Raw genomic sequence first — 15,820 nt, forward strand, 5'->3', positions numbered from 1 at the left:
ATACATCCAAAACTCCCAGAACACTTTGTTTCATAGAGCAAGGATATATGCTGTCCATATTACCAGTATTTACACCGCAGATGTTGCTGCTAACAATCAGAACAAATTCTTGAAATGCTATTGATTGCAGTTTGTCACAAGTATGGCGGGTGTCATTGGTCTGACTGGAGACATAGATTGCATTAGGAAAAAGGGTCTGACTGTCTGTAACAGAGGTCATAAATAAGAATTAGAACATGTGAGATGAAATACTTTCAGTGTTTTCTCTACACACATATGATTTGCATTAGGAAAAGGATCCTTGTAAAATTTACTGCAGAGGACTTGATTTTCCCTTGGTAGTCTTCTTCCCTATAGATTTTTAGCAGTTTGCATTTTGTTTTATGCTTTCACACACATGCACCAAAAAAAAAAAAAAAAAAAAAAAAAAGCATATAAAGTTTGAGTGGCTTCAACTGTGTAGAATTGTTTTGTCTAGTTCCTTCTTTGTAAGGACGAGAATGTGCTCCATCTCATGAAAATATTTAGATCTGTCAGCTTGGAATTCAATTTTTTAGAATTATTCAATACAACAAAATTCAGTCAAATTCTCACACACACAGAGGCAAGCACAAGGAAATCTCACCCTTCACTCAAGCAGATATGCTACTCATCTGTGTTCTTTGAAAAGTACATACCATATAATCACCCCACCAAATAATGCTTCTAGCCAGTGCACTTTGCAAGTATTTAAATAATACAAAAGATGAAAGCATTGTGGATTATTCCCTAATAAATGCTATTTGTAAATGATAAAACCACATACTGTTGGCAACATTTCCCTGAAATCTTAAACCCAGTCCAGAGAAAGCACCAGAGGAATCACAGAATTGCAGGAGTTGGAAGGGACCTTAAGAGATCGAGTCCAACTCCCCTGCTAAAGCAGGTACCCTCCAATAGATTGCATAGGTAGGCATTCAAACAGATCTTGAATATCTCCATAGAAGAAGACTCCACGATTCCTCTGGGCAACCTATTCCAGTGCTCCTTCACCCTTACCATAAATAAGTTCTTCCATATGCTTGCAAGGAGCTTCCTCTGTACAAGTTTTAGGCCATTGCTCCTTGTGCTATTGCTATGCAACACCGAGAAGAGCCTGGCCTCATCCATTTGCCTCCCACTTCCCTTGAGATATGATAAACGTGTATGAGATCTCCCCTCAGTTTTCTTTTCTCCAGGCTGAACAGACTCAGGTTCCTCAGCCTTTCCTCACATAGGAGATGTTCCAGGCCCTTTATCACCTTTATCACTCGTTGCTGGATTCCTTTTAGGAAATCCCCATTTTGGGGGGATTCTGGGCTGGGGAGCCCAGAATTGGACAGTAGTCTAAATGTGGCCTCACCAGGGCAGAGTGGAGGGGGAGGGTCCCCTCCCTTGACCAACTGACCACTCTCTTCTTAATGCACCCCAGGAGACCATTGGCCTTGTTAGTCACAAGCCCACACTGCTGGTTCGTGGCCAACCCGTTTTCCACTAGGACCCCCAGGTCCTTCTCCTCAGAGCTTCTCTCCAGCAGGTCATCCCCTACAATTGTACTGATGCATGCAGTTATTCATCCCCAGGTGCAAGACTCTACATTTGCTTGGAGGAAAAGCTGTTCTTCAAGTACCTCAGTGCTCACGTTAAATTTAAGAATCAGTTTAAGTATGTTCCCTACACCAAGGCCTTGAGCAAGTGAAATATGATTTCCTATTTAAAATATTTAAATGATACAGGCAGCCCAAGTGTTTTACATTTCTTTTTCCTTCTTGGCTTCTAATTCATTTCTGACATACAGTTTCCTTTCAGTCTCTTCTCTGTATCATAAATCTATCTGTAACAATTTGGCACAAGTTGCACAATTTGCATGGAAATGGATCTTCCACCTTCCCAATCAGAGGCTGTGAAGGACAACTTCTACAGTAAGGTACGTGCAAAGAACATCTTCAATAACTAAAATCTCTCATTTAGGCCTTGTGATTTTACATCCTATGGCACATCCTGATGCATCATATAAGCAGCTGGCATCAATTCTACTGCTGTTTGTTCCAGAGTAAATCAGCAAGTTCTACAGAGTGTAAACAACCTAACATCAGGAGTAAATGAGATCAAAATTAGGCCATGATCTATGAATCTTGCCATATAAAAACAAGAGATGCAGGAGCCATTATTAACATTGCTAAGACACCCCAAATTGCAGCCTCACATAAGTATCATACAAAAAAGCATTCTAATTTCAGTTTCAGGGGGAAAGAAGTTAAATTCCTGCTTTTCTTTAAAAGCTTGTGCAGAAGCAGCTGGCCTCTGAGTGAATGAGGAATATCAGCTGAGGAAAATGGGAAGCTGCTAACTAGGCACTGGATCGGGCACTGGATCAGCCCCTCAGCTGACAGAGTTTCAGAGCACTATCTGGTTCTGCCTGATTGCACATCACATCTCTCACCAGGCACCCTGACAAGCAAGGGTAAACATCTTTATTAAACTATTCAGTAGTCACATCTCCAGGAGACAGGACAGACATCTTTCAAGACTCTTCAGGTGTGGAAAATGTTTACTGAGTTACACCCAGGATGAAGATAGTCCCATATCTTCTGTAGTAAAGATAAGAAATGAAAACTGGAACAGTAGCTTACTGCATCCATCTTCCAGCTGTTGGCCACAAGACCCTTGGGGTATATATGGCATGTTCAATGTATGCAGCTGTACAGGGCCCTTCATATTTTGTCAAGTGCAATATCAGGCTCTGACAATTCAGAAAGCACTGATTAGAAGATATCTGAACCTGTCAAAAATCAGTTGTACGTATCTAAGTTCACAATCTTTTCTTCACGTCATTAGGAACTTCTGGGGAACATTAAAGGCCCAAATTTCTGACAACACCTTCTTTTTCCTAACCCGTTTACTATGTTTTTAATAAGGCCATTTTTTTTTTCTCACTGTTTACTGCTTTGCTATTAAATCTGCACAAACGTGAAATCTCTTAAAAAAAAAAAAAACAGAGAAGCAAATCCTTATTGATAGGACAAGTATGTCTCATAGAAATATTCACTGTACAGTGTTACTACTGAAGTTACTGTGCTGGCCACAGACCCTGCCATGTTGTACCACTGACCTTAATAGCAGGCAGATGAAGAGCAAAGTCGACATGCCAAGAATAAAGCTAGGGTAATTTGCACTCTTCAGACCAGCTCCTGAGCTGGCACTCAGTGACCATATCTTCTCCAAGATCAACAGCACGAGGTTAATTTTTTCTAGCTCAACCAACAATTTTTAATCTGAGCACCGCCAGGAAATCCGAGAGAACGTTTGGAGTTTGCTAAACCACTGAAATAAAACTCCCAAGTCAGTTTCTTTTATCTCAACACTCATGTTTAAATACACATTTCATATTACTAGTACTGCGAGAATTGCTGAATATAAATTCAGGAGGACCTGAACATCTGAAACTTCCTTGTGGAGTTTGTGTGCAGGGTTCAAATAAGTCCGTATGTTCAGAGTACTTTTTAGTGATAGCAGAATAATAAATCTTCTGGTGGTGTAAATCAATTCCCTTTCCTCCTGGACTTTTTGGAAGATGAGCCAAGATGAATCGTATCTTCAGTCTTCACAGGGGAAAAGAGACTGTGCTAGAGAAAACAAGGTGAGTCTTAATTGGTTTAAAGCCAGCTAAATCAGTAGCAGCACATCAACAAGATGTTTGCTCCATAGAAAAAGCACACACTGCCTTGTCTTCACCTTAAGGCAGGCACTGTATTGACCAACGCTGAATTAACAACACAGCAGATAAAAGTACTTTTCCATTTATCTAAAAATCCTCTCCATCATTTCATACTTTCCCAACATTTCTACGTCCATCCCAGTTTGTCTGCCAGCACCTCTTTGTAGCTCCTTGCCAGACCGCTGGATTTTGGTCCCTCAGCAGTTCTCCAGCACTCTGCTCTGCTCACCTCCTCCACTTTCACAGTGCTGTAGGTGATCTCATCCACTCAAGGGGATTCAATTATCATCACACAGCCAGTGACTCTCAAATTTGCCTCTTCAGTGGTAACCTGTCACTCATCTTCCATTTATCAGCACTTGTTAACTATTCTAATAATGTTTATGTGTAGAAGATGCAAGCAAAAAGTCAACAAAATAACACAAGCAGGGAATTGAAACTTCTTGTTTCTTTCTCAAATAATCATTTTAAAAATCTAATTTCTTTGAATTAAATTTATGGAGAATGGGAAACCCAAGGGAATCAAAAATCCAGTAACAACAGATAGCTGATATCTGGAGAAACAAAACCTATCGCCAGAAAAATTGCAAAATGAAATTCAACTCAGAAGAAACCATAGTTTACAACAAAATAGAAAACACACTCCAGAACAAACCCAGAAAGCAGCAGTGGGCAGGAGACTGAGGGTCAGTAGCAGATAGTAAATTAGACAGGAGCCCACAATGCAGTCTGACAGCAAAAAAGGTCACTACAATTTTAGGCTACATATGCATAGACAGCAAGTAACAGGAAAGTAATGGTTTTTATCTGTACTGATCGGGTGCATTCTACTATGGAAAAAAAAAAAAAAAAGAAGAAGAAAAAAAAGCTCAATTCTGTGCTTTGTGTAAACAAAAACTAGCAGCAATTTGGAGGGAGTTCATACAAAACAGCCACAGAATAACTGGGAGAGTTAGCAGATCTAACCAGCGAAGATGAAAAGCTGACAAAAGGCAAGAAACAGAAATTCTCTGGTAAAGCACACAGAGCAATTTAAGAAGATGAGACAAAATAATCGATTATTGACGGTAGGCTAGGCAAACCTGCCTGCTTATGCACCAAAAGCAACCGCAACCTGGACCCTGAGCACTACACAGTCTGAGCTGGGGTCAGCATCAATGGGGCAATTATTTCCCCAGACAGAACTGCTGTCACATGCCCAGCTATACCCTAGAGGTTCTGTCTGGCTAGCACTACAGCTGAGAAAAGCATAACAATGTAGATGCCTCTAAAGAGATGTACTGAAGTAGGAGAAAACTGGTTTAGCGTGGCAAAAAGTGGTAGAGCTTGTGGAATAAGAATTCAGAGGTAGACCTGAGCTAAACTGTTGGAAAACATTTCCCAAGGCTGAGATCAATGAGTCAACAGGATGATCTCATACAGTCCTACCAGAGAAACAACCTGACACAGTGGGGTTTAATGGCTTGAAGCTACATAAGAATGCTTATTAGGGAGTTAAGTTGGACACCTAAAACAATTGTATTTTGACTGGCATGAGTTCCTTCTCATGCTGTTCTCACAGGTGGGATAGGCCTAAGCTTAAAGCCCACAGAAAAGAGAAGGCTTCTTACAGTATTAAATGTCAGCATTATATGCTTCCTTGCATTTTGAGGGTAGATGGATACAAATCCAGCTCCCAGCAAAGCTGTAAGGAAATCAGTGAGGGTCCATACCACAAAGCATAAGAGTGTAGATGGAAGGAATGATAGCAAGACAACACAGCAAGAAGGCACTGGCATCTCAATATGCCATTCACAAAGAAACCCGTCTTGACCTAGTGAGAGACAGCTAGTAGGAGAAAAGAACCACTCTTTCTCAATATCCTATACCATTAGGGTTCGTTTAGGTACTCTGTGTATTTCTACACTCCTTTTAAATCTAAAGCTGGAAGTGCTTAGTATTGAACTAACAAAAGAAAGGGCAAAAGGCATCACAATAGCAAAAGGAATTCCAATTCCTCTTTTCACTGAGTTCAAAATTAACAAGGCAAGAAAAAGAAAAAACAGCTTTGGACAGCTGGTGAAAAGAAGTCATTAATTTAAAATAACCTGTTTGTTAATTGCTTTCAACCCTGGTCAGTTGGTTTCTGCACTCTGAACCCTACAGGTAACTTGAAGTGAGTGCATCTAGGGAGCAAGGAGTAATTAATGCAAGCAGGCAGCCACGGCTGGAAGACAGAGGTTACAAAGAAGGTAGAAAAGGTCTGAAGCAGTGCATGCGCTCCTAGGAATTGGTTCTCCACTTCCCCTCCTCCACTCCCCTGCTGCAGAGCTGCAGCTACAGTTGGAGCTCTCTGCCAAAGCAGGGAATGGGAAGTGTTTGCCTTGCACCCCAAAACACAGCCAGAACACAGGCAGAAGCCATTACTTTCTGCTTATTTTCTCAGCATTCCTAGTTGCCACGGGAAGCCATGCACCGTGGAAAGCAGCAGCAGCAGGAAGAGAGGAGTGGAAAAAAAAAATGGGAAATCAGTCACATGCTTTACAAGCTGTCTCAGCATGGTTTGCTGCATGCTCAAAATAGAAGAACAACTGACCTGTGAGTTATCTAAACATGAGTGTAACATTTAGAGACACAAGGCAGGGCACACAGCTTTCATCCAGTTGATGTCTCTCTGACCATCACAAGTCCTCACGTGACCCAGGCACTGGTAGTGCTGCTTTCTCCAGCAGTTCCCACCACTGGTTCCAGGTGAGGATTTGATACCACTTTGCTCTGAGACACCCAGGGAAAATCTCACCTAGAAAAGCATGCAGGGATAACAGGAGCCAGGCTTGCTTGTTTATAACAAGCATGGCAAAAAACCCTCAATAAATTTTATGCTAGCAGCCTCCTGTTGGGGTCTCCTGTTCAGTGCTTTGCATTGCTGAAAGAGCCCTCCCAGCAAGCTGTGCATGCTGGGACCTGTGGTGCTTCCAGTCTGCAAAGGATGGGAAAGGAAGCTGCGTTCAAGGAGAAGCTGGCAGCACAAGCTTTCCCTTTCTCAGATCCATCCCTCTGATCTTTACTGATCGATTATATCTATTCCAACTTTAAATTCTCATGCTGTTGCATGGGTCTTGCCTTGTACCTGGGACCACCAAGATGGACACAATCCTGACCAAAGAGTGTATGAGGCTGTCTAATTAACTCCTATTTGAACACTTCATTAAGGTCTTATCATATCAGCTTTGGTTTTTAATATTGTAACGGTTCACAGATTTAGTCTAGAGTAACATGAAGGCTCAGGAGGCAAGCTTTCAAAGAGCAGGAAAGATCATGATTATTGGTCTACTGGGACCAAACTCTGAAATATGACCTCTTTGTGAAATTATCACTTGATAGTTGTAGCAATACAGCAAATCACCTATGGAAAGATGCTTTAATGTACATATACACGTACATTTTCAGATCAAGTCATACCCATTTCTTCAGCAGGAATATAAGCTTGTTGCCATTTTTTCCCCTTCTCTAAGCACAACATAGCTCCAGGTTATCATTTCTCCAGGGAGAGGCACATTCCCTTTCTTCCTGCATAGCTAAATCCAGCAGTGCCTTAAGAGGCTTTGTCTGAATAATTTTTATTACCACTATTGATAGTTGTATTGATACAGGATCACAATGACTCTTTGAACTCATGACTTATGTATGAGCAGCTGCTAATTTGCATCACATGGATACTTCTGATTAGGCAACAGACACCATCGAGTAACCTTCATGTCATATAAATGGTAGCTTAAACTTTAGATGTCGAAACATCTTCACTATAAGATCTAAATAAAAGTCTTAACTCCCTTCACAAAAGGAGCTTACAGCACATAAATTGTCTACAGTAAAATCCCAACCATACCACAATAGAGCACGATCGCAAGCCAATGTTCCCTGTTTTGCCCTTGACTGCCAGCACCCAGGAGTACCCAGTTTGAGGCTTTATCCAGGCACTTCTGGTCTCAACAGCACCATATGGAAGAAATGGGCAGGGAACATACATTTCTAATACTGAGAACGTTTTCTGAGAGTAAAATGTGTTTTTGGAGAACTTAAATATAAAACTGCATGAGGCTTCCTGAATCTTGATATCCACATTGTCAGAGAGCAGCCATCTCAACTACTCCTTTTTGTTAGCTTCAAGGCAGAAGGTAGCAAATAGGCACTTCCATTTTAGAGGTATGAGGGAGCAAGCTCCAGTCATTGCCTCCAATTTCTATAACAACTGCAAATGTCCAGCACATCTTCACAGTTGGTTGTTGGTGTTGCTGTCTCTCGAGCTAATGCCAAGCAAACACCAGCAGCAAAATTATCATGTAGAGGCATGTGGGCCATTAAAAATAAGAGTCACATAGAGTTGTAGGGTGATGTCACATCAGCTGCCCCTGATGGTAACTACCAAAAGTTAGTACAAGCCTCCAAATCACAAACACTTTGGCTCTGATCCCGTTTTCATGAAGCAGATTTAACGATTAAACCGTCGCTATAATTGGCACTGGTAGAGCATTGGCAGTCTGCTGTGGTCGCCTTCCCTGCAAAGCATGTTTGTGATGCTCATCTCACAGTGATGCGCAGTGTCTGCTGCCGCCTGTTAAAAAAATGGTGTGAGCAGCGGCTGGCAGGCGGGTTGGTCAGCAGTGATTCATTCCCTGGCAGCCACGACGAGCAGCATGGGCTAAATTCTGCCTACACAAAGGTGGGTATTTCTCTATTTCCTCTCCCAGCATCGCTGCCGCGTTACATCAGGTACAAAGTTTGGCCTTGGATATTCTAATAAGCATAGTAGCCACCTTTGACTCTCTGCCAGCTTCTTGCTAGCGTCACGCTCCGGTTCTGGGAACAGCTTGCTAGGGCAGCTGGAACTGCACAGGGAGGATGGCAGGGAGCAGGAAGGGAAGGGCAGAGAGGGAGCAATGCATCTCGTCTGCTTAAATAGCCAGGCTGTCAGAGAAAAAAAGCGCAGTGGTGAAAATGCACCAGTGGCTAGAAGCTGGGGAGGGAAATGTACACTCTTTACATTTTCTAGTCTCCCCGTGGGTAAGAATCTAGCCTTTTAGGCCATGGGGTGAACACGGATTTGTGAAGGCGCTACAATGCGTCTGTCTGTCTTTCTCCTGAACACAAAAGGTACATAATAGTTAAATTAAAAATAAAAAAAAAAAAAAATCAAGTTGGCATTGAGCATTGCAGCAAACAGGGTGCTAAACATTTGGGAATTCAGTGAATTTCTCAAGGGAATCAGAAGTTGTCACGAAGCAATGAAAGTAACATTTTTTCCTCCTATTAGATAAAGAGCAGAAGGGAGAGGAAGGGGAAGTTTAGTGGTTTCTCCTCCCTTTTTGTTGTCCCTCTCCCCCTTTCCCGATATTGATATTGCTCAGGTTTTTTTTTTTTATCTCTGCACTTCTTTGTTTTGGCTTCACAGGTACCAAGGGAAAATGGCTAGCAGTGAGTTCTGTAGCTTTTCCTGCTCTGCAGGCCCTCTGGCTTAGCCAGCTGGATCACACTGAATTAGTCAAGTACTTCATTATCTCCCTTCTCTGCACATTTTGCTCCAGGTAATAAAATGCCCAAACAAGAGAGCCAAAGCCTTCTGCTGCGCTGTCTGTGAAGTTTCGTTGTTTTGGCCAATTCTGCATTATCAGCCTTGTGCTATGGGAGGGCATCACTTTTCATCCCTCGCCTGCAGTGCTTCCCAATCTCCATTTAGTCACAGCAGTTAGCTAACCATGTAGCTGTTGATAACATAGCACGGTTTCGGAGCCCCTCAGCCCTCGGGAGGTCTGGGATTTCTCTGCGCAGCGTGGGCCTGCAGGAGGAACGGATCCCGGCTGGGAGAGCCAGACCAATTACATTGTTGGGATGGATGCAGTGCTACGTGAGAATTGCTCTTATTAGCAGCCAGTGGGATAGAAGTTTTGCAGGAGGGCATTTTCTGCAGCGGTGAGCTGCTAGCCAGATATGTAGGTCAGGCACCGAAAGCCGCAGACCGAAATCAAGGCAACCACTCCGCACACCTTTCCTTCGTGAGGTACCGTGCTGTGGGGAAGGAGGGAGGGAGGGAGGGAGGGAGAGAAGAGCATTTATCGTTATTGGTGGCTTTCTTTCCCCTAAGTGATTCACTCAGATACAAAGTCAGCTTCACTTTTGCATTCGTATCATCCGAATGAATGATTAATAGCTTTTGTTTTTAATGCACGTATTTTAAAAATACATTTGTCCCCTCCCCCTACTCCATGGGATTCTCCCTCCTCCCCCCCAGAAGATGACCTTTAGTTAAAGCCATAAACTACCTTGAGGCAATCTCTGGCAGCTCTGTCATGTGATGGCAAAATGGGCCATATTTAAATCACATGGAAGGGAATAGGAAGAAAATCTAGTTCACTTCTTCAGTGCTTAACCTTATTCGCAGCGGCCAGCGCTGAAAATCTGTCAAATGTTATCTACTGGGGAGTAGGAATGTGAAAAATACATGCTGGGGAAAGAAAAAAAAAAAAAAAAAAAAAAAAAAAAAAAAAAAAAAAGCCTGTCTTGCATAGGTTGCAAGAAATCAGTTTCACTTGTATAAATCAGAAACACAAGTATCCAAAATATGAGAGCAGATTTTTATTTCTTTCATCAGTCACATTTCCCCCATCCTTGTTCCATTAAGTTCACCAAATTTTGTGCCAAGGACACTCAACCCACAGGCACGCGGGGATGGAGGAAAACGATGAACCAACTTCCATCCCATGGAACAACACTAAAGAAATTCAAAATCAAGAATCTATGTAAGCAGTAAGAAATAGAAGAGCTAGATATGCATATTATAGATTTGATTCACAGCCTGATGAAGTCAACAGCTGACTTCTATTGATTTCAGTGATCTGTGGATCAGTTTTTAGCGACAAAAAGAAGGATCTCCTGATGACAAAGGTCCAGACTGCAGCATTTAGATAACAATATTAACTGCAAAATACTGCTAAATTAATCCAACTTCTTTTGATTATTGATGTCCCACTGTTTTCTGCCTGAAACAACACACACGATGCATTAGTCATTTATAAATTATTCATTCACAGTTATTTTGGCACTAGCTTTCTTCCATTTATCAACTGATAAACATACAGGAGATAAGAAGGGTAATTTTATAGACCCTTGACATTTACCTTTGACAAGATCTCCATATTTAATAAGGTAAAATACAAATGACATTTTGGAGATTCCAAAGTCCATATTATAAAGCTTCCCGATGACCTCCACATCCACGCAGCACAAGCTGCATACTTGGAGAACATACACACACCTTGTGCACACACAAGTTCCCCTGAGCTCCTTTCCCAAGCCTGGTTTCAGCAGTCTGAAACACTCCTGTTGTGTCACCAAACTACAGATGCTTTTTGTGGCAGCACTGGAAAAGATTACGGCTGACTTCAGAGACTTGGATGAAGTCCAGAGATCCACAGCTTTGGGGACTGCTGAAACCATGAGACAGAGCCAGGTCAAGAATTTACTGTTGCCGGGACTCATTTTGAAGGATCTCATCCATATTCCTGCATGTGCAGCTCTGAGTTTTGAGCTACTTACCCAGCATGATGGCAACAAGCATTTCACCGGGTTTATGGAATTACAGCATATGCTGTTAAAGGTGGGGAAAATCAGGTGCCAGATAGTCAAAGGCCTCATCTATGTCTCTGTACATATCTGTACCTTCACTCAGTCTGCAGCCCACTGGGCTATGTTACTGTCACACCCTGTGCTTAAGATTAATACACAGCAAGAAGCATAAACCATTCCAATCAGACAAGAAGCAACTGAAAAGAATTCCACTGTATCAAAGAATAACAGAGCTTCCAAACAGCAGCCGTACTATTTTTTCCTCTGGACTATGAGACAATGAAAAAGATTTTGTTTCAAAACAGAGGGTAGGAATAAAAAAAAAAAAAAGTTTTAAAAACAGCAGATCAGGAATAATTTATAACAATTTCATTACTCTCCAGAGTTACAGAGACAACCAAAATCCTCCACACCTGAAAAGGTACCAGGAGATGACTGTGAAGTGTGTATGTCACTTTGGCAAGTCCCGTAAGTATCGCACTTCACGCATGTAGAATTAATTACAGAACAGTCAATTAACTGTTTATTTGCTCCTGCCCTGTAATTCTAGACAATATATTTTGTGTATTTGTATTTTCAGGAGCAATACTATTCAAGAGACACTAGCCACCATTACATACCCTCACATCCTTTAAAATGTCCCACTACCATTCATTATTTTATGACATTAAGCACTGCGTAACATCTGCAAGGAGAAGTGCTCCATGCTGCAAACTCCACTGCTACATTAACACAGTGTTTTGGTGATTCTTTGCAGTCCCTTCCTGATTTCTCCAGTTTTCCAAAACAAGGAAACAAACAGATTAACAAGGACATATCAGAGGGGGATCAAAGGAAATGAATAAAATCTGCATAGCATGTCCACTCTGCCCATACTATTATTAAGCACTGTGTAAGGAAATGAAGCCAGGCTGATCAGCAGCAGCGCCCAAGAACTGCACTGAGAAGTGGTCATTAAGCAGTCATGCATCCACTGCCTAATTCCACCCCACCAGGTGGTTTCCTCCATGCTTGCCCTTGAGAAGCCAAGCTAAACAGTCTCATGTTACTCGATGGATGTCATAATATGAAAGGTCAACTTTTTCCCTGCGTTATGGTATATTTTTTTTTAATAAGTGCCAACAGATTATGTATACTGTGTTTAAAAAAAAGCAGTTCAAAACATAGGCCCCACTCCCAAGTCCCAGAGACATGTTCAGCCTTCATATTCCCACCTAGGATGAAGGAAGGATAGCACAGGTGGTGAGTTATATTTTGTCATCAAGCTGTTATACACATAATTAATTCTGTTGTCATTACTGTTATTTATTCTGAATGAAAACTAATATGAAGTAGAATGCTGGAGGTTTTGGGGTTAAGTGTAGAGGTCTATCCAAATTCTCTCTCCCGACTTTTCATTTGGGGAGTATTTCTCAGCACTGTTTGTGCATCAGTAGGAGCTGCTGGATGAACAACTCCATAGGCAAAGGTCTCCCTGTTCCCTGAGGGCAAAGGGAAGTACATGGAGAGGCAATAAGCATTTCCTGCATTGCAATTGTGAGAAACTCAAGTACATGCAGACAAATTTCCTTGCATGACTGGAAGCTGGGTTTGGAAGATACCCTCCCTGGGTTGTTGGGCATGGAACTGCAGAAATTTGAAGGGTACCCTCTAAGAGCCACAACTGCCCATGCACACCACACACGACAGAACGCCTGTTATGCCTTTCCCTCATCATCTGATAATAAGTTTTAGAAATCCACTGCAAAACACCAGATGCCCCAAACAAAGCTACATTTTGCCACAATTGCTTCTTTTCAAGATTCCAACTTCAGACAGGACACTGCCTGCAGAAAGGTGATTTTCAGTCTTCACGCACAGTGGCTGCTCCTTTTGGATATGGTTGCTGCTTCCATATTTGTTGGTTTCTTAAGTAAGACTTAAGTTTTATTCCAATTATATGGCAAGCCCCAGGGCTCAATTCAGATAAGCATGCTTCTGTTCCGGTGCCAGAAAAAACATCCTTTTTTTTTTTTTCTTGCAGCCATCATAAACCAGTCACCCTAGAAAAACCAGCTCTTTGTTCTTGGAGAAACAACTATTGTCAGAATATTTTACATGTAAATGAAACATGGGAGCTCGTCTTCCTCTTTTATTTGTCACTGCAAGCTTTACCCATTTACCATCCCTCTCCGATTTTCCCATTTAGCAGCGCATGGAATCTGCAGTAGTGCATATTGTAATATGCAAATTGTATATAGCATTTTGGTGTCAGACACACTGAAATTAAATCAAATGGAAAAAAAAAAAAGGAGAGAGTGTAATAAAGGTACCTTTATGGCCTCAAGCTGTAGATAAATTGTGGTCTGTGGTAGTTAAACAACAGCTGTTCGGATTTAAAACAAAATTATGATAAGGATCCCCAGAAGATAACACCTCTTGAGGTAACAGCATTTACCTAACTGCATCTGTTAGCGGCAAGCACCGTGACTTAAGACTGTTTATGTGATAGTTTATTCCTATTTGTTCCCTTTCTTCTCCCCCCATTCCTGGCCGCTGCTGACAATTCTCCTACTGCAGTTCGAACCCAGGGGTCCCCAGACCACCTCTGCCCAGGCAGGACAGCCACCCGCTCCCATCGCCCGCAGGTGAGGCCCGGCTGCCTCCCCCTGCACTCATGAGGATTAACGAACAGCAAGAAAGCAAATTGCTACAGTTAAAGGAAGAAAACAGCAGGACTAACACGTTTCAGTCGGGGTACTACGCTGAGACTCAGCAATCTTTATACTCTTTGAGAGCAGCAGTTCTTTAAGAGCTTTACACCCAATAAAATTTAAACTTTTATATATTTTTTTTCTTCGTTTATTGCACCGAGGGTTTTTATTGCAGACACATAGCAAGCCACCCATATGGAATTTCACAAAGTGGCAACCACATTCCAACCTGCCCAAACGGAGCGCCTGGTCAGTGGCTTCAGAGAAAGATGTTTTGTTTTACTTTATAATGTTTTTTCCCGTTTTGTTTTGGTCTTTCCACCCCTTTCTGCTCTCACAGCAATGCCACGAGTCGTTGACAAAGCTGGGAATCCCTTCGGCATGCCACTAACAACAGCCTGGTGCCCAGGGAGCATCCTCTGCCCTGCCCACCACCTCATGCATGGGAACACCTGCCCGCCCCTCCGCCTCCTCCCACAGCACGAGTTTAGCAACACCGATTCATCACCGAGAGAAACATTAATATTTTACCTTAGTTACCAAGTGCACCCGTTCAAACTTTTATCTAAAACATTCTTTATCATCTTTTCATTAAGTTCTCAAGAGCTAATGGTTTCTGAGTTCCCGGGGTAAGGATGATGTTCTGAATAATGAAAGCTCATTATTTCTCCACAGAATGCTTGTTAATTCAAATGATGATATTAAAACTATAGTAGCCTTTAGCGCTGGGGTGATTTCTAGCATACTTTATCATGTATCAATATATACTCTGTTTGTCAAAACTGCCCAGGGCTGGGGCTGACATTCTCTCTGGAGGAGTCTAGTGCTTCAAGAGGCACTGAATACACCAAGGTGACAACTTGCAGAGTTTGCGCCTCTAGGAAATGGAAAGATGAAACTTGAAGTGCCATTGTCCCCCTTGATTTCCTTATTAGTATTCATAAAGAGACAGTATCCTCTTCTTTTCCTAGTCTTCACAGGCCTTTCTTTTGAATGAAATAAAAGGCATACGCTACCAAAAACGCATGCACAAGTTTTGCATGTAAAACATGCCCCATTGTTGTAATTTCAGCAATTCAAAACGTGTTTCTGTAGTTACAGGTAGGTATACCTATTGCTTAGGAACAATACCTTTTTTTAAAAGGGTTGAGAACACATTCAAAGGTGAGGCAAAGGCATCTTTGCACCCTATTGTTCCTTCGACACCCCTATATCTCCTCCACTGCCTGTCATCCTTCTGCATGCAGCCAGGCTGCATCGCCCAGCAGCTTTGCTATGAGCCCCTGACATCACTGCCCTCCCTTCAGCTTTGATCATCATGGTGCTGCCAGGGCTGTGTCCTCTGCAGCTCTCCCACCATACTGCTCGCTTCTGAGGAAGGAAAAGTAAATAAATAAATAAATAAATAATTTAAGAAGGACAAAAAAAATCTCCATCCATATAAAATCCCTTGGTGAAAGCCAGAAACAGAGCTGCAACGAAAAGGCCAATTAAAGTGGCCAAGGAGCCTGTTTCTCCACATAACGTAACGTTTCCTGCACTAGTCCTCCTTCCTCCCTCTCCTGCAGCCTACATTAATATGCATGTCCTTATCTGACTGCAAATTATATCACTTTCCATCAGGTGTTTTGCCAGAGCAGACTTTGGTGAGAGGGGAGAGAAGATGCTCAGAGACTCAGACCAGTCACCCACTGCCCCAGTCCTTCACTAGCGTCCATTATTTCTCCAAAATGCTTAATGATGTAGAACTTGAGGGTCTGCAATTGGGCCTGCCCCTCCTACCTCCGTC

General features: G+C 42.2%; 1 long non-coding RNA gene across 1 annotated transcript; it reads left to right on the forward strand.

The window, feature by feature from the left end:
- Positions 1-8,293: 8,293 nt before the first annotated feature.
- On the forward strand, positions 8,294-15,074 carry LOC125691150 (uncharacterized). Its single transcript, XR_007375935.1, has 4 exons — positions 8,294-8,438; positions 9,168-9,773; positions 11,722-11,806; positions 13,898-15,074. It is a non-coding gene; the product is annotated as an uncharacterized LOC125691150 (long non-coding RNA).
- Positions 15,075-15,820: the final 746 nt, after the last annotated feature.

The sequence above is a fragment of the Lagopus muta genome, chromosome 3 (assembly GCF_023343835.1).
Source record: "Lagopus muta isolate bLagMut1 chromosome 3, bLagMut1 primary, whole genome shotgun sequence".
NCBI classification, from domain to species: domain Eukaryota; kingdom Metazoa; phylum Chordata; class Aves; order Galliformes; family Phasianidae; genus Lagopus; species Lagopus muta.